Raw genomic sequence first — 22,315 nt, 5'->3', positions numbered from 1 at the left:
TATAGTATTTGCCTTGTTTGGACTGACTTGGTTTGATCCCCAGCACTGTGTTTGATCCTCTGAGCACCACCCAGAGTCAGCTCTGAGCCAAGCTGGTTATGGCTCAGTCTTCCCTTCCCAAATGTTATATTTCCCCCTTGGTTTCTATGCTGAGTGGGGGAGGGAGGGTGAATGAGGGTGGGGTAGAAGTTGCACACACTTGGTTCCTTAGTTTCTGTGTTTGGTTGCTGGTGGTGAGTGCAGGAGATTGAATACTTGGTCACAGTGTGTGGGGTCCGAGCTACAGTCACCCAGACCAGCCATGGCACTTGGGATCGAACTCAGTGGCCACACGCATGCAAGTCATGCTCTTAGGCCACTGAACTGCTCTAAAGCACATAACCTTTATCATTAAATGCTACTTACTCATTTATCAGAAAAATGGAGTCGAGAATTCAGAAGAATATGACTTAACAGTTTTGTAACCTAAAACCTTAATCCAGGAGGCTAATTTTATTTATTTATTTATTTTTTGGCTTTTTGGGTCACACCTGGCAATGCACAATGGTTACTCCTGGCTTTGCACTCAGGAATAACTCCTGGCATTGCTCAGGGGACCATATGGGATTCTGGGGGTTGAACCTGGGTCGGCCGCATGCAAGGCAAATGCCCTATCTGCTGTACTATGGCTCCAGCCCCCCACAAGGCTAATTTTTTTTCGCTTTTTGGGTCACACCTGGCAATGCACAGGGGTTACTTCTGGCTCTGCACTCAGGAATTACCTCTGGCGGTGCTCAGCGGACCATATGGGATGCTGGGAATCAAACCCGGGTTGGCTGCATGCAAGGCAAACGCCCTACCCTCTGTGCTGTTGTTCCAGCCCCAAGGCTAATTTTGATGTCATTTTGATCATATCAAGAGCATAATTTTGCATTCTGCTTTTTTTTTAACATTTGTGAATACAGCATAAGCTTTTTAATTTCATTTGTTTAATCTGCCATGAGCACTGCTTGGGAGCAACTAATCTGGATGAATTTATGGTCTCTAGCCAGAAGGGGCTGGGAGCATTAGGGATGGAGCTCAGGACTGCAGCACATCCCTGGCATGTGGGAGGCTCTAAAGTTGATCCTTGGCACTGTGTGGCCCCCTGAACAAAATCAGGTGAAAGTATCGAGCACCGCTAGACACAGGCAGCACCTCATCGACATGTCTGGCCTCCATGGTGGGACTGGGTATGTTTGGGCGTGGTCTCCAGATGCGCTGAATAAAAGCAGCTAGCTAAGTCAGTCAGCTCATTTCCCTGTCTGTACACACGCATTGCTGCTCTCCTGTCCCATCTAATTTTACCTGGCAGCTGGGAGGGCCCAGTGAGAATCACCTATTTGATAAGAGGGAATAATAAACATGATGCTGTTTTGTAGCTGCCCTTGTAAGTGGATGGTCTTAATATGGAGTGCACGCCTAGGAACAATTGCCTGTTAACCCCACAATTCCACTTCTTGGGCTTTAGCTTAATTAGTTTGAGATAGGGGAAAATACTCAGCTAAGAGGGTGTGTGTGTTTGTGTGGGGCGGGAAGCAGAGGGGTGGTGAGGTCAGTCTAGTAGTGCCAGGTGGATGCGGGTACTGGGATTTGAACCCAGGGTCTGTCTTGCAACATGCAAAGCTCATGCTCTACTGCTGGGTGTATGGTCAGGTCACCAGCTCTGGTGGTGAGGTTTTTATTTGTTTATTTTGGGGCCACAGCTAGCAGTATTCAGGGCTTACTCCTGGCTCTGGACTCAGGGATCACCCCTGGTGGGGCTTAGTAGACCGTATGGGGTGCCAGGAATGGAACCTGCTTGGGCTGTGTGCAAGGCAAATGCCCTACCCACGGGCTACTCTCACTCGAGCCCTTGGTGGTGGGGATTTTTAATGGTAAAATCCTGGAAGCTGAGCAGAGAGTTTTTGGAATGGGTGAGTTTGCACATAGGTATACTGAAATGTACTATAGTCTGTCAACGGCCATACCGCCCTGAATGCACCCGATCTCATCTGAAATGTACTGTAGTCAGTGAGGAGGAGGCCATAAGTCTCTGTCCTGTGATGAGATACCCACTAGCCACGTGCTGGACTCACATTCAAGTCACATCAGTTTCGACTGGGGCTGGGGCTCAGTGGTTGATGGTGTACTTTGCATGTGTGCGGTCCTGGATTCAGTATCTGCTACTGCAAAGCAGAACAAAGTAAAAGAAAGAAAAAACATCACTTCTTCTGTATATTTCAAGCCCAGTGGCCCCCAAGTGAGCAGTGGACACTTGGAGACAACTCAGATGTGGAAAGTTCTTTTTGGGTTGCAGCTCTTTCAAAACATGAATAAGAAATTGAGATAAAATATACAGTGCTTCCAGCTTTGTTGTATATCTCTGTGTGTATAATAAATTTCTTCTTGGAGCTTGGGGTTCAACACAGCATTTCTTCTTCCCCCACCCCCATATTCAGTCAGATCTGGCCCCAATTGCTTGCACCCATCACCAGCCCAAGGTCTGGTTGGAGTCAGCCATGGAGAACCATAGCTCCCATCTGGACCCTTGGTGTCTGACCTGGTCATTGGCGTTTCTCTTGAGTTTTGACCTAAGCCTGCTGCTTAGTGCTGGGTCTTCTTGTCCATCACACACTGGAATTGGACTCTTCCCGATCATCATCTCCTGGATCTTCACATTTGAAAGCAAAGATTTTTTTTTTTTCGCTATTTGGGTGACAACCTGGGGATGCTCAGGGATTACTCCTGACTCATGCACTCAGGAATCACTCCTGGTGGTGCTCGGGGGACCATATGGGATGCTGGGAATCAAACCCGGGTCAGCCGTGTGCAAGGCAAACGCCCTACCTACCCGCTGTGCTATCACTCCAGCCCCTAACAGTAAAGGTTTTCAGGGGTTGGGGAGAGGAGGTCTGTTCTGCCCATCCATGTTGGCGAACGGGCATTGCCCATGGAAGGTGGGCATGCAGAGCTGAAGCCGCACTGTATTAGTAAAGAATAGGAGCAAAGCTCCTTTGCAGACACATGCTCTGCTTCCGTCTGCTGCAGACAGTGTCAGAGGGGTCTGCAGTAAGGGGGCTTCAATGCCCCTCCACTGCCCAGAGCAGTGGGCACTCAGGCCGCTAGGCCAAGGAGGCAGGACTAACCTCCTTGACTCTGGGGTCGCCTTGTCCCCACTTCCTTGGCAGACAATCTTGGGGTTCAGTACCATCATTATTTTTATTCTGGGGTTTCTAGCGAATGATTCTGGTGGACTTGGTTTGAGAAGGGATGGGGTGTTCCACGCTGGCTCAGTTCCCTGAAGCTAAATGCAGCCTCGTGTATAGTCTGTGCCCTTGTTTGCTGTCTGGTCTTACTATTGATTTAAGCTCTGCCTCTGTTTGCGCAGTTTCTCCAAGAAAGCGTCCCGCTTGCCCTCCAGAGCCCTGCTTGCAAATCGCCTTGTCTCGAGAGCTGTTCTCTCATGTTCATTCCCGAACACAGAATTAACCGCACACTTCTTCCTCCTCCTTGATTTGTTCTGTGTGTCTGATGAGATATGGTCCCCACTCGAAGCTTAGTACACACCCGTCACCCAACAAGGGTACAAAATGAGAATTTTTCAGGGAGACTTTCTTAGCCGTGCTCAGGTCTGCAACACAGTTAATGGTCTACACTTTGTTGTCTGTTACCTTAGCAAAACTTAGTGGAATTTTATACCTCTCCCATCTACCCCTCACCCCCACCCCATATCCCTGGTCAGCATATGGCACCTCACCAACTTCCTGAGTTCAATTGTTTGAGAGCCACACCCAGCGGTGTTCAGGGCTTATTCCAGGGGTCACTCCTGGTGGTGCAGGGGGACCATATGGGATACTGAGAAGTCAGACCAAGCTCACCAGTATTGTACCCCATGCAGGGCAAGTATTTTATCTCCTGTTCTCTTTCTGTGACCCCGTTTCTATTTGTTTAGCACTTTGATTTGCACCTCATAGTTTTCAGGGCATACTCCTTGCTTTGTGCTCAGATATTGGTCCTCGCAGAGCTCCAGGAATCTCAGTTTTTATTTTTTTTTTAATTTAAATTGTGCATCTAAGTGAGCTCATACAGTATTTATCTTCTGTCTGACTTCACTTTGCATAATAATGTACTCAACGTCCACCCATGTCACGAACGGGTTTCTTTCTTTATCTGCAGGCTGAATAATATTTGGCAGTCTTGCTTCTTAGTGGATGCCTCATTTCATCTATTCTTGTTGAACTGAACATCTGTATTTTTCTTCTATATTTGTGCTGTTTACCTCTACTTGAATGGTTATTAAACCGCCATAGCTATGAGTGACTTGTTTTTTTTTTTTTTTAAATTTGATGCCTTTTAGTTTCTTTGCATTCTATATCCTGCCAAAGGAACTGTCAGGTCCACAGAATGTAGCTCAAGGGGTAAAACACCATAGAATGTAGGCCCTATATATTTTTTTTCTTTTTGGGTCACACTTGTCAATACACAGGGTTTACTCCTGGCTCATGCACTCAGGAATTACTCCTGGCAGTGATCAGGGGGACCATATTGGATGCTGGGAATCGAACCCAGGTTGGCCATATGCCAGGCAAACGCCCTACCCGCTGTACTATTGCTCTAGCCCCAAGCTCTATAAAATTTTTAAAAAGAAATTCTAACTGTTCAACAGATGATTTGAGTTTCTATTACAGAGATCTCTCAGATCTTTTTTTTTAAACAAAAACATTTGACATTTTAATTCCAATTTTTATTTGCTTATTAGGTATTTGGGCCACACTGACTGCTCAGAGGGTTAGCCATTGGTTGTGCTTGGGGAACCAAATGTGGTGCCGATCACCATAGCTTCATTCTGTTTCTCTGGCTCAGATTTTATTTTAGAGAAAAGCATATTACAGACCCTGCCAAAGACTTAATCACAGTATCTTCTCTTCTACCCATATACCAGTCCCGTCCTCTGTGGGTATACTTTAATTTTTAATCTCTTTCCTGACTGTATTCCTGCATCTCCACAGTGTGGACCTATTGCATGTGTATCTAGAAATTTGTTTTTAGAGAGGCCACTGCTGACAGTACAGCCCTGATGGCTCACTCCTGGCCTCAGCCCAGTAGTATTTTCTTTTTTGTGGTTGTTTTGGGGACACACCCAGCGATGCTCGGGGGTTGCTCCTTGCTGTACATTCAGGAATCACTCCTGGCTCAGGGGACCCTATTAGGATGTCAGGGATTGAACCCAGTGGGCCACATACAAGGCAAACTCCCTACCCTCTGGGCTATCTCTCCATCCCCATCAGCCCAATAGTATTTTCAAGAGTACATGAATGGAATCATATAGGGTATCCTTCTGCAACTTACTTTTTTCTTTATTTTCAGTATTTTGAGGTCCGTGCAGAGCGATAGCACAGCGTGTAGGGCGTTTGCCTTGCTTGCGACTGACCTGGGTTAGATTTCTGTGTCCCTCTCGGACAGCCCGACAAGCTATTGAGAGTATCCTGTCCACACGGCAGAGCCTGGCAAGCTCCCTGTGGCGTATTCGATATACCAAAAACAGTAACAACAAGTCTCACAATGGAGACGTTACTGGTGCCTGCTCGAGCAAATCAATGAACAATGGGAGGACAGTGTTACAGTGCTACAGTGCTATTGTGAGGTCCACTGGACTTCTGCAGATTGATTTAAATATTGCAGGGTATCCATTGTTCCACTCTCTTGTACTTTGCCCATTCATTTCTTGAGACATGTTGGTGGTTAGCTGGATGATTCCTCCCACTCTGGTGAGAAACCCTCTTGCATGGTCCTCTCTTTCTGAGTCCTTACCCAGAGTGCTTGAGCCATTTTATTTCTCTGTGTTTCTTCCCGTTTGTGGAAAGAAGATGTCTTCATTCAGTTCTCCGGGAGCACAGAGGTGATTCCTTGAGATTTTTTTCTATCCTTTTCCCTGATTTCTATTAAGAGGAGTGAGGCAGATTGTGGCCAGGCTACTCCCCACCTCTCACATCGCTCTCTCGGGCTACCCACAAGTGTAGGCAGGAATTGTTGTCCTGGATTGCTGTGGCAACAATTTCCAGGTACGGATCCCGGCCTTGTGGCTGGGGGATAAATTGCAACTTGGCCAGACAGTAGCCTTAAATTTTTGTTTGGTTTTTGCTTTTTGGGTCACATCCGGTTATGCACAAGGGGTTACTCCTGGCTCTGTACTCAGGAATTACTCCTGGCGGTGCTTGGGGGAACCATATAGGATGCTGGGAATCAAACCTGGGTTGGCCGCATGCAAGGCAAACATTCTACCCACTGTGCTATTGCTCCAGCCCCAGTCACTGTCACTGTCACTGTCATCCATTTGTTCATTGATTTGCTTGAGCGGGTGCCAGTAATGTCTCCATTCATCCCTGTTACATGCTAGTGTAGCCCAATGGCGTATTGGGGGCTCTTTCAGGGTGAGGGGGATGAGGACCTGTTTTTGGCATATCGAGTATGCCACGGGAAGCTTGCCAGGCTCTGCCGTGCGGGCCAGGTACTCTCGGTAGCTTGCGGGGCTCTCTGTGAGGGATGGAGGCTTTTGTCTAATCGCCTTTACAGGTGTTCCCAGTCAGGCACATATATCTATATCTATATCTAATCTATATCTAATCTATATCTATATCTATATCTATATATCCATATCCATATCTATATACATATATATGTATATATATTTCCCTCTATATTTGTTGCCTACTGTCTGATTGTTGCCACATCATATATGTTGCCACATCATATATGGTGTGATAATTATGGAAATATGATAATTATGATAATTATGGTTAGGAAGTATCTTATGATATGTCCAGGAATATATTCACTCATATGTGAGGCTCGGCCTGGGTATGTGGGAAGCGGCCTGGAGTGTGGTGGCAGTTGGGTTGTGAAGGTCGGCTGCTGGGGCTGGGTCCCTTGGGGTAGGGAGGGCTCTCACCTGCCCCCCCTCTGGGGCGCCCCAAGTGAAAACAGCCCGGCGCGGAGTCCGTCCAGCCCCAGTAGCCTTAAATTTTTGTTTTCTTTCTTGTTCCCCACGTTTGCCTTTCACATGAATTCATGGGTCCTCCCAAAGCGCAGTCTCTAGGAGGCTGTTTGTTTGAATTTTGACAGCTGCCAGTTCCTGGAATTGAGGGTGCTCCACTGTGCGAATGCCGGCCACACAGTGGGGAGCACTTTCTGGACCCCATTGCTGACAGGTGTACGTAATGAGGGCTCAGAAGGCTAGTGCTAGAGTCGAGGGGTTCAACTAGGAACTGTGGATCCTGCAGAGCCGCTCTCTGCCCAGAGGTGCTGTACCCGTGACAGGAAAACTCAGCCTCAGGGTCTGCCTGGGAGCATAGGGCAGAGTAAGTGCTCTGAGCATGTGTTTGCAATGCATAATCACCCTCCCCGTCTTCTGAGTTCTTCCAGGCCAAGCACCAGAGCTATGCTGAGTGGACACTCAGTGCAACTTTGTGCAGTGAATGTATGAATTCCTTCTCACGTAGGTGCTGCCTGTGGTACACATGACTTCTGATTTTTTTTTTTTTTTTGGTGGTGAGGAGCATACAGAGTGGTGCTTGGGTCTTGGTCCTTATAGCTCTGTGCTCAAAGGTCAATCCTGGCAGCGCTCAAGATGCAGTGTGATGTGAAGGATTAGACCCAGGCTGCCTGCGTGCAAAGCAGTCTTTGTGCATGCAAGATCAAGCTCTCTGGCCCAGGCTTTCTAATTTTATTCTAAGAGCAAGACTTGTTTTAAACAGGATTGCAGGGTTCCTCTCGGTCTTGATGTTCTTCCTCTTCCCACTCCCCCTTTCTTGTTTGGGCTTGGGACCATCTAGGGTGCCAGGAATTGAACCCCAGAAGTGAGGCAAATGTGATACTGTCTCTCCCAACTCTTCAGCCCTGGCTTTCTGTAGTTTTAATACAGAGATAAGAACTAATTGTCCCCAGGCCATTTTCATTCTTGAACTATCTGATCATCAAGTGTAAACTTGAACTTAAATTTCTCAGATTGATTTTCATGCTAACTTATTCTTCCCATTTTCACCCTGCCTCTTTGGACTTTATGAAATATACTCGAAGAGCCTGTTATCTCCCTGTGGGGGCTCGAGGATCAGCGATTATTTGAGGTTACCCTTCAATTTGTCTCTTAGCTCCAGCGGCGTATTCTCCTTTATAACATGAGCTTATTGCTAGATGCTATGCTAGATTCTGGAGAATTCCAGATAGTTCTAGTGCTTGGGTACAAATGATCTCGTTTCAGTCTGTGTAGCCTCTGCAGAATATTTTTCTTTGTCCTGTTTAGTATTGGAAGGGAGTGCCCTCACATAGTGGCCCACTGGACAGATTGATACTCTGGTGATTTTCTTTCTTTCTTTTTTTCTTCTTCTTCTTATTTTTTAAAATTTTATTTTATTGAATCACCGTGAGACAGTGAGAAGCTTTCATGTGTGGGTTACAATCACACAATGATCAAACACCCATCCCTTCACCAGTGCACATTCCCCACCACCTCTGTGTGGGTCCTACCCTCACTTGAGGGAGATGAACAGCTTGCACTGGGGGTTTCACTGTGTTTTGGGGAGCACCTCTCTCTTGAATGAGTTCCCAAGGTGAACCAAAGAGCCAGGAAGATTGTGCAATGGTAAAACCCTGGCTCGAAGAACATCTCGAGCACCGTGTTCTTTTTCCTGTTCAAATGATTTTCATTTCTGAGAGATGGAGGATGAGGGCAGAATGGAAAGAAAGGAAGCACTCTTGAGATCTGAGTTATTTGCACACTCAGCACCTTACAAAGGCCATTTCATGGATCAAGAAGACAAGGGGGACAGGGGAGCAAGAGCCAAAGCTGGCTCGGTGAAATCAGTGACTAGCTGTGCCCCTTGGCAAGGGGGACTGGAATGGAGATGGGGAAAGAGTGTTGGGACTAAAGCAGAAGGAGATGTCATCTAAACCACACAGAGCGCGCCTGAGCGATAGCACAGCACGTGGGGCATTTGCCATGTACGTGGACGATCTGGATTCGATTCCTGGCACCCCAGATGGTCTCCCTGGTGCAGAGCCAGGAGTAAGCCCTGAGCACCGCTGAGTGTGGCCCACAAACCTCAAAAACAAACCAGCCAACAAAAAACCTACACGAGTGTTAGAAACACTAGTGAGTGCAAGGGGAGGTAAGCAAAGTTAAGTCAGGGTCGGAACCTTTTGTCTGGACTGCGGCTGGGTGGCTGGGGCCCAGCCTCAAACACAGGCTGGTCCTTCCAGCGGGGTGAGTCGGTTTCCTTCCATGTCTGACGGCTGTCCCAGTTCAGGCTGCAGGAAGAGGGCAGAGGGCAGAGGCTGGGGGTGGGGAGGATGCAGGGAGGGATGTTGGGGGATCTGAGGGTAGGTGGGGTTTAGAGAACAGCTCTGGGAGCTGGGGAAGTAGTTAGGGAGTGCTGGCTATTGAGAGAAAGTGGGGAGCGCACCCGAGAAGGTGTGGGGGGTAATGCTGGGGAAGCCGAGGAGGTGCTGTCCCTTGGATGCAGCCCTTCCAGGAGGCTGTTCCTAGAGACCCCTCTCTTGATCCTCACTGCAGGGTTTTGTGGGGCCGGAGTGGGGTCGGGAAGAGTCAGTCCCGGTTCATAGATGGGTGAGGCCACGGTGTCCTGTGGACAGTGGGCGCCCAGGTACCGTCGTCCTGCTCAGTGTCCTTTGTTGAGGAGGGAAGAATGATACAGGCTGATGTTAACTGAAATGATGAGCTTTAGCGCCTGTTTGCCTGGAGATTGTTTTCAGGTACCTTCCATCTTTGGTGACATTAGGTGACCACCGATTGTCCCCAGGCCGTCTTACAGTTGGGTGATAGAGTTTGACGGTTTGATCTGTTTCTCTATGCGGGATCCTGACTCTCTGGGATGGCTGCTGTTCTCAACCCTGAACTTTTTTGGTTTTGGAGGCAGAACATCTGAAACGGCGTTTTGGTTTTGGAGGCAGAACATCTGAAATGGCGTTTGGGATCCTAGGGGCCGCTTCAGGTAATACCTGGCACTTTAGTCTGGCAGATTCTTGCTGGGTCCTAAGAATACAGTATTGCTCAGGTGCTGGAGATCACCAGGGCCATCCCACTAGTAGCTTGGGGGCCTCCAGGGCTATTCTGGTGATACTCTGTGACCCAGTGTCAGCCTTGGGTCTAACATGTACCCTAACCATTGTACTCTCTTTCTGGCCCCTTCACTGACAGTGATTTGGCATAATGACCATGGTCTCTTGAGACAATTCTGTGTTCCCCTGGGGATTTGTGCTCAGACCCCTGGAGTTGGTCAGTTTCCAGCTGGCTGGCTTTCTTTCTTTCTTTCTTTCTTTCTTTCTTTCTTTCTTTCTTTCTATTTTTTTGGTTATATTTCTTAAGGACTTCAACCTCCTTCTCTGACTCAGTTGGGGCTGTAGTGATTAAAGATTTCTGTGCTTGGAGTGACCTTTTATCAAGTGCTTCCTCTTGGTGCATCGATCCTGGCTCACTTGGCTTCACATTCAATCCCCCAGACCCTTCATTGTTAGAGTGGATGCTGCTGCAGTGCTTGGGGGTCACAGGTATACCTGGTGGTGTGCAGTTTATTTTATTAATTTTTAAATTTTTGGGCTTTTGAGTCATACCAGACAATGCTCAGAGATTACTCCTGGCTCTGCAGTCAGGAATTACTCTTGCCAGTGTTCAGGGGATCGTATGGGATGTTGGGAATTGAACCCAGGCTGGCCGTGTACAAGGCAAACGCCCTCCCTGCTGTACTATCACTCCGGCTCAAGTGGTGCCTTTTCAGCTGGGGTGCTTGTGCCTTAGTTTTCAGTGCTTACTCATCAGTGGTATTGCACACCTTCATGTGTGGTGTTTGCACACGTTCTTACCAGGGGTGACATTTGTAGTTGAGGAATTCATGTTCCGATGCTCAGCTGGGTCTTTGTGGTACTCAGACACTTGCTTCCTGGACATCACATGCCTTTTCAGTTTCTGTGCACACAGAGTGTTGCAGCACCTTTTGTGGTGCTCAAACACTCATGGCTGTGCTGCTTTGGGGAAGTGCTCCACTGACAGCATGGATGGTGCATATGGGACACTCGGGATTTGAACTGGGGATCAGATGCTCACCAGACACGGGCTCTAAATTCTTCTGGGGGTGGTGGTGGGGGTCGGGACAGGGCCTGCTGCTGGGAGGTGTCTACATGTTCTCTGAGACTGGTGGACATCATCACCAGTGTGGGCAGGGAAATCGCGTGCCTGGCACAGGGGTGCTTTCCTCTGCTCTGGCCACCCAGAGGGAACTGAGACTACTTTTAGGACTGTGGCCCTTCCCTGCTCAGTCTGAACACCTGTGGTGGTGGCTTCTCCCACACATTCATGTAAACACCCCCTTCCAACCCCCCATCCCACAGAGGGGGCTGCCCAGTAAGCTGTTCTTTTTTTTTTTTTTGGCTTTTGGGTCACACCCGGCGATGCACAGGGGTTACTCCTGGCTCTGCACTCAGGAATTACTCCTGGTGGTTCTTGGGGGGATCATATGGGATGCTGGGAATCGAACCTGGGTTGGCTGCGTGCAAGGCAAATGCCCTACCCACTGTGCTATCGCTCCAGCCCCCCAGTAAACTCTTAATGGCATCTTTGAACAGCTGCCCAAAGTTGGTTTTCAGATTTTCAGCCATTTTTCTCTCTTAATGGAAGCCCCAACTGGCAAGTTCGTTAATAGGCCCCACATTCTCCCTGGCTATCCACCTCCTGGGTTTCAGGCCTTATTCGTGGAGAAAACCTGCCCTGTAGGGGCTGATGATTTAAGGAACCCGGAGTCTGTTTCTGGTGGTGGCACTGATGGTGATGTTGATGGACACTTTCATTTCTGTGGGGCGGAGGGTCAGGAATGGCCTTGTCCATGATGTATGTCCTCAGGGCTTCCCCTTGGCCACATGTTCACTCCTGGGAAAATGCTCCAGGTGGACTGATTTGGGGTCTGCCCTGAAGTTTTTTGCAATATGTTTTTGTTTGTGACTGGGCCACCCTCCTGGCAGTGCTCAGAGCTTACATCTGGCGCTATGCTTAAGACTCACTCCTGGGAGTGTTCAGGGGACTGTAGGTGGTGCCTGGGATTGAATCCGGGTTGTCTGTGTGCGATGCAAATACTCTACCCACTGTACTGGCCCTCAGCTGGGGGCTTGATGCCTCATAAAGTCTGTGGACCGTTTGGGGCTTTGTGGGTGTGTGTTTGTGTGTGTGTGTAAGTGTGTGTGTAAGTGTGTGTGTGTGTGTGTGTGTGTGTGTGTGTGTGTGATTGCTCATCTGGGAGGCACTCTGAGGCTTCAGTAAATCCTTTTCTATTTCCCAGGCCCCCTTCCCTCCCCCCATTCCCTATTTAGTAGGAGCATGGGATGGAGAGGGGCACCTTATGGGGGGGCAAGGGGTAGCCCACTGATAAAACATGGACATTAGGAGCTTGGGATGGACCCTGCCTTGTTTACTAACAGCACCTTTGCCATGAGGATGAGGTGTGCTGGTGTTTGAGGTTCTTGCTTGTGGTTTTGGTTTTTATGAAGCGTGCCAAGGCCTGATCTTCCAGGAAGGAGCCTGGTGCGTGGGAGCTCATGAATCCGGACTGGCCTGGGCTGGGAGCTCCTGCCTGGCGACTGTGTTCTGCCTGCCTCCTGCCCCTCTCCCCATCTTAGTGCTTGGAATTTGGGATGCATTTTAGAGTCTTCTTACGTGCACTGAAATGACAGATCCCAAGTCCTAAATCCCAACAACTGCAAACTTGACCTTCTTGGGGTGGGGAGGGGGGCATTGGAGAGGGGTGCATTTTGGCATATGAGGTTGCTTGGCATTAAATGATCCTGTGCATGTGTGCCCCCTCTTTCTGATGACAAGGAGGTCCTTAAGAGGAGAGGACACAGACACCCTAAGAGGAAGCGGGTGAAGTTCAGAGAGAGGCAGGCGGGGATGTGGGTATACTCCCTGGAACAGCTCACTGCTAAGAGTGGGGCTGGGACCTGTTCTTCCCTCCCCTCCAGAGCGGGCCTGGCCCTGCCCGACTTTTAAGACTAACTTCCAGTGCCTGGGATTTTTTAAAAAAATGGAGTCACCATGAATAACAAATCTACAGAGATATTTACGATTGAGGCTTACGGTGTTCCAGCACCCATCCCTACCCCCCAACCTCCCTCTGTGACAGGCACATTATCTCTTCATCCTTGGATTCCCTTCCTAACTTAGCCCCTCACCCCTGCCCCAATGGCAGGCTTCCTGCTGAGGACCACTTCTCCTAATCTTTGCTTCTGTTGCCACTGGGCACTGGCTTTTCTCCTGAGAAGACTCATTCCTTCCTTCTCAGTCTGCCCCTTTCTCCCTGGTCGATTTTGCTGACAGATTTTCTCCAGATCCACCCACATTGCTGCAAGTTGCATGGCTATCTTTTCTTATGGCTGAATAGTATTCCGTTGTGTCTTATGTTCCATTCTAAATTTCTTTCTTTCTTTCTTTTTCTTTATTTTTTCTTTATATTTTTAAATGAATCACTGTGAGATACAGTTACAGACTTACAAACTTTCATGATGACATTTCAGTCACACAATGATTGAGTACTACCCATCCCTTCACTACTGCCCATTCTCCACCAGCAATGTTCCCAGTATCCCTCCCGCCACCCTCCCCACACCCCTCTTCTATGGCAGGCGCATTCCCTTTTGCTCTCTCTCTCCTTTTGGGTATTATGGTTTGCAGTACAGGTAGTAAGTGGCCATCATGTTTGGTCTATAGTCTACTTTCAGCATGCATCTCTCATCCCAAGCGAGCCCTCCAAGCATCATTCACTGAGTGGTCCCTTCTCCATTGTTTCTTTATCTGGTGATTCTGGCTGTGAGAAGCCTTTTCGGGTACAGTCCCCTAGGAACTGCCTAGAACATTTGAACCACAGCCCAGAGCTGTGCTTGTCCTGCCTGTGGCTACTCAGAGGCTGCTGCCAGGTCTGTGTTTCCTTCCAGGCCACATTTGCATGCCAGTTATCCCAGAAGCCTGGATGAGCGGTTAGGACCCAGGAAGTTGCTTGTAGTAGGGTGGAGCTGCTTTAAATGTGGATCAGCGGCCAGGGGAGACAGCTCAGGGAGTAAGGCACCTGCCTTTGAATCTGCCCCACACCGCTGCCCATGTGATACCCATCACCAGGCCCCTGCACTGAATCATTCACTGTCGTCATTTTCATATCACCAGGAGAGACCCTCTGCCCTCCTAAACATGCTTGGGAGGCCAAAAAAAAAAAAAATAAAAAGTAGACTCAACTGATGTTCCCTGAGTTTTGCATTACCAGGTGTTTTCTCCCCTTGCAGCTGGCAGCATGGGGGCAGAGGCTGTGGCGTGCCTTTGCTGAGCAGACATGACATTGGTGTTCGGGAGGCTCACAGTAATCCAGCCCAGAGCTGCGGTCGATGGGGAGGTCACCCAGCTCACCCAAAGCCTGTTTGCTGTTGGAAAAAAAAAAGCAGAGAACTGCCCGATGGGTGCCATGCATTCCTAATCTTGCTCATCCCTCAACTTCCAGCCGCGCTTTGCTACCCGTGGGGCAACCCCCTTCCTGCTTTCTTTCAGCTGGGAGAGAAGGAGACGGGGGTTGTTTCTATCAGAGATGCATTTCCAGCTGTGGTACTGCACTTACAGCTGGAGACTCTGATGCCCGCAACGCTTGTCAGTGGCAGATGGTGCCCTGAGCACAGGAAAGTGGAGCAGGGTCGATTCCCCGAGGAGCACCAGCTTCTGCCTGCTGTGAGGTTTCCACTTCAGCCCCGCTCTTGGTATCTTCCCTCTCTGAGACACTTAAAGGAAACTGTCAACGGGCATGAGAGAAAAGCAAGAGGAAAACCCTTAAGATGAGAATGATGTGCAGATCCATGACCCCAGCTACCTGCTGTGCCTGATTCACTGTCCTGTGCTCCCCTCACCTCATGGTCACTTCTCCCCTTGCTTCCTTTCCCTGGAAATGATGGTTTTGGCTATTTCACCCTTCTGGATTTCCATCCTGGAGGACTGTGATCTTAGGGAATCTGACTGCCAGGATTCTGGGCTTTCAGGATAGTCTCTTTTGGGATTGTGATCAGCCCTGAATTCACAGGGGTTTGTAACTGATTATTGGGATGGGGCAGGGATGGGGGAATGACTCTGGGAAGACCCCCATGGTCCATTCCTGGGATTGGGAGGGAACAGGGTTGGGGGATAAGGCTGGGAAGCTGTCCTTGGGGTCTTTTGTGTTAAAGAAAAGTGATTGAGATAGTGTGATTTACAATGCTGTTGACGATGATTTCCCACGTACGGTATTCCAGTATCACACCATTACCAGTGCCCCCACCTTCGTTCCATGTCCCTGGGGGTTGGTATCTGGCACTTGGAAGAACGATTATGGGCAAGGATAGGGATTTAGACAGTGCCAACATTAGGGTACAGCTGAGACCTGGCACCCGACAGCAATATCGTAAGGGGGAAACTTCTTTGATCACCAGGCTCTGAGGAACCAGGGGTGCTGATGGGTGAAGGAAATTGAGGGTAAGGACCAGAATACAGTGCAGAGAATGCAAGGGACGAGAGAGTTTCAGGAACCGAAAGGGAAGTGGATTTGAAATCCTTAATAGAGAGTTGTTAGGGGATCCCTCAGGAAGAGTCTTAAAGGAGAAAAGAGGATAAGGGAATCTCTCTGACTTCAAACTATTTCTAATGGTTTGTATTTCAGTGGGCTGGAGCGATAGCGCGGAGGGTAGGGCGTTTGCCTTGCAAGCGGCCAACATGGCTGACCCAAGTTCAATTCCTCCGCCCCTCTCGGAGAGCCCGGCAAGCTACTGAGAGTATTTCGCCCGCAGGCAAAGCCTGGCAAGCTACACATGACGTTTTTGATATGCCAAACACAGTAAAAATTGTCACAATGGAGACGTTACTGGGCCCGCTCGAGCAAATTTATGAACAACGGGAGGACAGTGACAGTGACAGTATTTCAGTTGGTCTTATGTGGACTGGTGCAGAAGTAGAAGAGAGTACAGTGATAAGCAGTGTTGTGTCTCTCATCCTGTTGTCGTGTTTGCAGGATACCAGTTGTACCAGTTTTCCAGAGCAGAGGAAACCAGCCCTCAGATTCCTGTCTCTCTCTGTTGATGTTTATATAATATATAATATACAGGTGTGCATAGGTACCTATTTATAGCATCTGTGTCTATATATAACTGTATATATATGATGGTGCATTGAGATAATCTGCATTTAATTTCTTCTTATTATCCCTGCTCTTCTACACCTTGTGTGGATTTGAATTTCATTCCTGTTAAAAAGTATGCCTGGATGGTTTAACTTTCAGGAAGGACAGAAGAACACACAGTGCTATATCTCCTCCCTGGCAGAACCTTTTTGAATATTTGTTTTTGCCTTTTAATTTTTGACCTTTTTTTAATTTACTCAATGTATGTCAGAGACCAGATACCTGTTCAAACAGAAAACTGTCCCTTGGTGTGCTTCGTAGTCTCTGTTCTGTGGATTCACCCTAAATGATGTAGCCAATTTCCCCTAGGAGGAGAAGGAGGAGGATGTGCATCTTCGTGTGACAGATGATGTTGCATTAAGTAATTCAGCGACTGTGGAAGTGGCATTGTTGTGCTGAGGACTTACATACATTTGCTGTTTTGAGAGTTCCAGCCCCCCTCACCCTGCCAGACTGGACTCCCCCACTGCCCTAAACAAGGGTGCTACTTCATCACCCCACCGTGTGAACAAACTTTGGCCAGAGTTCCTCATTGTCATGCTTTTAGCACAAATGAGCATCCCTTCAAAAATGACCTTACTCACATACAGGAGTTACTTATCTATGTAGGAAGTGAGTTCATTGTGACTGAAGTGACACACGATTCCACTTGCTAGGTTTGTTGTTTCCTTATGGATGGATGAAAACATTTGCTAGGTTTTCTTTAAAAATATTTTCAAAAATTTAGGCACCATGACTTACAATATTGATACTAGCAGAATTTCATGCAAAAAATATCCCAATACCTCACCCTCCTCCATGTCAGTGTCAGCTTTCCTCTACCATTGTCACTGCCCCCCCCACCCCCCATTGTCCCCTCTTCCCCCTTACAGTGCTGTGCTTCCTATTAAAGACTGGATCTTTTTGTTTTTTATGCATCACTGTGAGATAGAGCATTACAAAATTGTCCATTATTGTGTTTCAGTCATATAGTATTCCAACACCCATCCCTCCACCAGTGTAATTTCCCAACACCAGTGTCCCAAGTTTCCCTCCCATCCCTTCAAGCCACTCCCCACCCCAGCCTGCCCCTATGGCAGGCACCTCTCTTTCTCTCTCTCTGTGTCTCTCTGTGTCTCTCTGTGTCTCTCTGTCTCTCTCTGTCTCTCTCTCTGTCTCTCTCTCTTATTTTAGGCATTTATGGTTTGCATGCAGCTGGCCCAGCCAAGCTGGGTTTGATTCCTCTGCCCCTCTTGGAGAGCCTGGCAAGTTAACGAGAGTATCTCTCCTGCACGGCAAAGCCTGGCAAGCTACCCGTGACATATTCAATAGGCCAAACACAGTAACAACAAGTCTCACTATGGAGATATTATTGGGCCCGCTCGAGCAAATTGATGAACAACTGAACAACGGGAGGATAGTGACAGTGATGGTTTGTGATACAGATGCTGAAAGGTTATCATATATATCCTTTTACCTGCTTTCAACACTCAGTTCTTGTCCAGAGTGATCATTTCCAACTAGTAATGTCTTACTGCACCCTCCTCTGTCTTAACTACCATCTATCTCCCTCACCATTAACCAACCATTGATCAGTCTCCCTTACCTGTTTTCCCTGGCCTTGGATATTAGTTTCATACTGGGTTTTTATCTTTTTTTTTATATCCCACAAATAAATGCAGTCATTTTATATCTGTTCCTTTCTTTCTGACTCATTTTGCTCAACATGATACTCTCCAAGTCTATCCATTTGTAGACAGATTTCATGACTTCATTTTTCCTAATAGCTGTGTAGTATTCCATTGTGTAGATGTGCCATACTTTCTATATTCAGTTGTCTTTTCTTGGGCACTTGGATTGGTTCAAGAATATGGGTGTGGTGAACAGTGCTGCAATGAGCATAGAAGTGTGTATGGTGTTTCTGCTGTGTGTGTTTGGACCCCCAGGGTTTATTCCAAGAAGTGATATTTTTAGGTCAAAGGGGAGCTCAATTTCTAGATTTCTGAGGAATATAAAAACCAGTTCTTAGTTTCTGTTGCCTTTCAGTGTTTGTTGTTTCTTTACCATGCTATTTTATGCCTCACATATGAGGAATATTATTTTCTGTGTTTGCCCCTCTCTCACTAACTTCATTCAGCGTGATAACTCTCCAGATCTATCCATAGAGCCTCAAATGGCATGACTTCAACTTTTCTTGTAGTCAAGTAGTATTCCATTGTGTGTATGTACCACAGTTTCTCTACCACGCATCTGTTCTCACTTGGCTTTAGATCTTTCTGCTACCAAGTCACATGTTCAGAACCTTGTTTTCTCTCTGTAGATTTTTCACTTTGAAATCTTTAGTGAAAATGATTTGATAGATCCATTGGGGTTCTATCTTATTTTGTTTTGGGGCCATACCTTGGCAGAGCTCAAAATTTACTCTGCTTGAGGATCACTCCTGGCAGTGCTTTGGGGACTACATGGGTCCTGGGGATCCAACCAGGGTCAGCAGCATAAGACAAGTACCCTCTCTATCCACCGTACCAGCTATTTGGCCCCCAAATTTTATTTTTTTTAAAAGCCTGATCATCCTTTGTTCCAAAATATAAGGAGGAGAGTAGAAGATATCAAGTGGGGAAGAAGAGGCAGATGAGAAGCAGCAGGTACAAGTGTCAGGTACATTGGTGGAAGAATGATAGAAGTGAATATATAAACCACAGAGTAAACAATACTGAAATCATGAGACCCAAAATTAAATAACCAAACCTAAAAGGTCTAGACCAGGTCTAGAGTTGGAGGGTATTTGAGGGAACCTTGGGACACTAGTGGAGAAGGGAAATTGACACTGTGGTGGAGTATGGTATGTCAAAAACTCAATTATGAATAACTTTGTAAATAACCGTGCGTTAATTAAAGCACCATGAGGGGTGCTTGTGTGTGTGTGTGTGTGTGTGTGTGTGTATGCCCGCGTGTGCATGCACATGTGGGCGTGTGTGTGTTTGTGAGTGCATGCATGCGTGTGTGAATGTGCTTGTGTGTGTGTGTGTGTGTGTGTGTGTGTGTGTGTGTGTGTCTGGAAGCAGCATGTGTGAGCTCATCGCTTTTATGGGCCAGGAGTCTGGATGGGCTTGGCCAGGTTCTCTCTCTCTCTCTCTCTCTCTCTCTCTCTCTCTCTCTCTCTCTCTCTCATATTTGTTGCTACTTCCTTTCTCTTCCTCTCCCTTCATTGTTGTCCTGAGGACTTGGAGTTGCTCACAGCCTGACCACGGTGTCCACACATGTGAGCTGTAGTGCCCACCCTGGGATGTGCACCTGAACCGCGGGGCTGCTGAGGATTGTGCACCTTTACTTCTGGTGCTTGCCCATGTGCTCCTAGGATTCATGTTCCTCATTGTAGCACACAGGGTTGGGCTTCCTGAGGGTCGCTGGAGGAATGATAGAGGTAAAAGTCCAAACTTACAGTCTACAACACTGAAATCATGAGACCCAAACTTTAATAATCAAACCTAAAATTTGCCTGTCAAGAGGGCAGGCCAGGACTGGGGTTGGGGGGTAGGAGAGGGAACTTGGGGACACTGGTGGAGAGAAGTTGACACTGGTGGCAGGTTCGGTGATGGAACATGGTATGTCAGAAAGCTCACTGAGTGTTCTCTAGAGACCATGTTCTTGGCCCTGGTGCTCACAGAGCCTTTCAGTTGGCTTGTGTGTGGATCCCATCCATTCTTCTGGTGCTGATACCCACCTGACTGTGGGATGGCCGGAAGTTGGCGGGGCCAGGAATGTTGGTCATCTGAGCTGTCAGGCTCAAACAATCCAAGCTGATGAGGCTGTGCTTAACGTACCTCGGACTTTGGGGATTTGTACTCGTGACCCTGTGCTTGCAAGATTGGTGCTCTTCTCCCCTGGGTTAGTTCTCCCGCCTCCACTTCTGTGTTAATCAGGAATCTCCCCACTAACTGCCCTCTGCCCCAAAGCTGTGTGTTCAGTCACCTGTTGAATAACCCCTCCTGACTTGACCTGCATTAGTTTTCTGTTGCTTTGTCACAGTATTGTCACCAACTCGGTGTCTGGAAGCAGCACGTCTGAATTCATAGCCTCTGTGGGCCTGGAGCCTGGGATGGGTTTAGTGCACAGTTCCCAGCAGTCAGGAGGTGCTCTGCAGTTCCAGTCTCACCTTCCACTTGACCAGGGAAGGATCCATCTCCATACCAACTGGGCGAGTAACACTCATTTCTTTGCAGACATCTGGAGGTGGCATCATTTTTCTGCTATCTGTCCGCTGGAAGCCACTCTTAACTCACATCATGTGGGTCCCCACGTCTGGCCTCTTGGAATGAGCAAGAGAAAAAGCCTTCTAAAGCATCATTGCATATTTCTGCCCCGTTTGCCCTTGTTTATTGATTAGAATCAAGCCACTGGTCCTCGTGGGGGTGATAACGCAAGGGCCTGGCATAGGAGGTAGAGACCATGGAGGGACTGTCTAAGGAATTGTTCTGCCTCCTCATCCTGTTGTAGCTTGAGTCTGTATGTGTCTGATGAGCACATTTCTTTTCTTTTTTTTCTTTTTGAGTTACACCCTGTAATGCACAGGGGTTACTCCTGGCTCTGCACGCAGGAATTACTCCTGGCAGTGCTCAGGGAACCATATGGGATGCTGGGAATTGAACCCGGGTAGACCACGTGCAAGGCAAACGCCCTACTGTGCTATCGCTCCAGCCCCCCCCCCCCCCCCCCCCCCCCCCAGTGAACACATTTCTTTGATGGGAATGAGGAGAAGGAGGATTTCCCAAATCCTTGGCCAGGTAGCCGAGCCCTGACCAGCTGCGGGCCATTTGCACTGCAACCGTCGGACAGTTGGCTTCTCTCATTGGCTGAGCTGCCTTAGTTAATGTCCACGCTCTCTGGCTCCGGGTGGAGATAACTTAGGAAATGCTTGGGTGCAGTGGAAGTGTGCAGCCTTGCTTCCATGCACGGGGCCCTGGAATTTTCTCTTGTTAGTACAGATGATGTTCACGATGATGAATTTTGCTTTCTGGCCACACCGTTGCCTCTAGGTGGAATCCAGTATGTTGTTCCAACTTGAGTGTGTTATCCTCTTGGAGTGCTGTAATGGGATAAGCTGTAGGCTGTTTCAGATGCTGACGGATTAGTGCCAGCCCTTTCCCTGGAGAGCTGCAGCATGCAGCACGAGGCTCCGGAATGATGGATATCCTTGCGACTCTGTTCTCTTCACTTTTCTTTTCCCTACTCTTCCTTCTGTCAGTTTTCTTACCTATGATTTGTGTCACCTCCTCTTCCCCCCCTTCTTCCTCCCCCCCCCCCCCCCATGAAGCTCCCTCTCCCCAAAGTCATTATGGATTGATTGGCCTGCTGGGAGTGGAGGATTTAAGCAGTAATTAAAAGATGATGGGTTAAAGGAAGTTAAAGACAACAACTTCAGCGCTAAGTCTCTGCACAGACCTGTCTGTGAAAAACCTCGTTGGTGGCACTGAGCTTTGGAAGTGAAGACGATTGGGATTCTGCAGTGAATTCCCCCCCCCCCCCTTCTTTTTCTATTCAGCACAAGGGTGACAATGGGTCTGTAGGGTGGGCAGAGCAGGGGAGAGGTATGGAGGCTCTGGTGGGCCTGGCTGACCTGAAAAAGAAGCGGCCTGGAGGGGAGGAAAATAAAGAAAAGTTAGGTTGTGAGATCTTTTCCCATCTTCCCCCCAAAATAGACTTTTAGGGATGAGGCAGATAATACAGCAGGCAGAGCACTTGCCTTGCAAGCAGACGACCCGACCCGGGTTCCATCCCTGCTGGCACACTATGGATGTCCAAGCTCCACTGATTGTGATTCATAATTGCAAAGCCAGGAGCAACCCCTCCCCCGCCCACACACAAACGCTTTTTTTTTTGGTTAAAGTCTTTTCTCAGGACTGGAGCGATAGTACAATGGGTAAGGCGTTTGCCTTGTACATGGCCAACCCGGTCAGCCCAGGTTTGATTCTTCCACCCCTCTCGGTCAGCTCAGGTTCGATTTCTCCACCCCTCTCAGCTCAGCAAGCCATGAGAGAGTATATGGCCCGCATGGCAAAGCCTGGCAAGCTCCCCAGGGCATATTTGATATGCCAAAC

The 22,315-nt window shown here is 48.2% G+C and overlaps 1 protein-coding gene across 2 annotated transcripts in view; it reads left to right on the top strand.

Moving 5' to 3' along the window:
* Window positions 1-22,315, top strand: part of LDLRAD3 (low density lipoprotein receptor class A domain containing 3) — a 283,792-nt gene that overhangs the window by 18,753 nt on the left and 242,724 nt on the right. The window lies entirely within an intron of this gene.

The sequence above is a fragment of the Sorex fumeus genome, unplaced genomic scaffold, assembly GCF_029834395.1.
Source record: "Sorex fumeus unplaced genomic scaffold, SorFum_2.1 ptg000007l, whole genome shotgun sequence".
NCBI classification, from domain to species: Eukaryota; Metazoa; Chordata; class Mammalia; order Eulipotyphla; family Soricidae; genus Sorex; species Sorex fumeus.
Note: the sequence above shows the minus strand (reverse complement) of the source record. Positions and strands in the feature narration are given on the sequence as shown.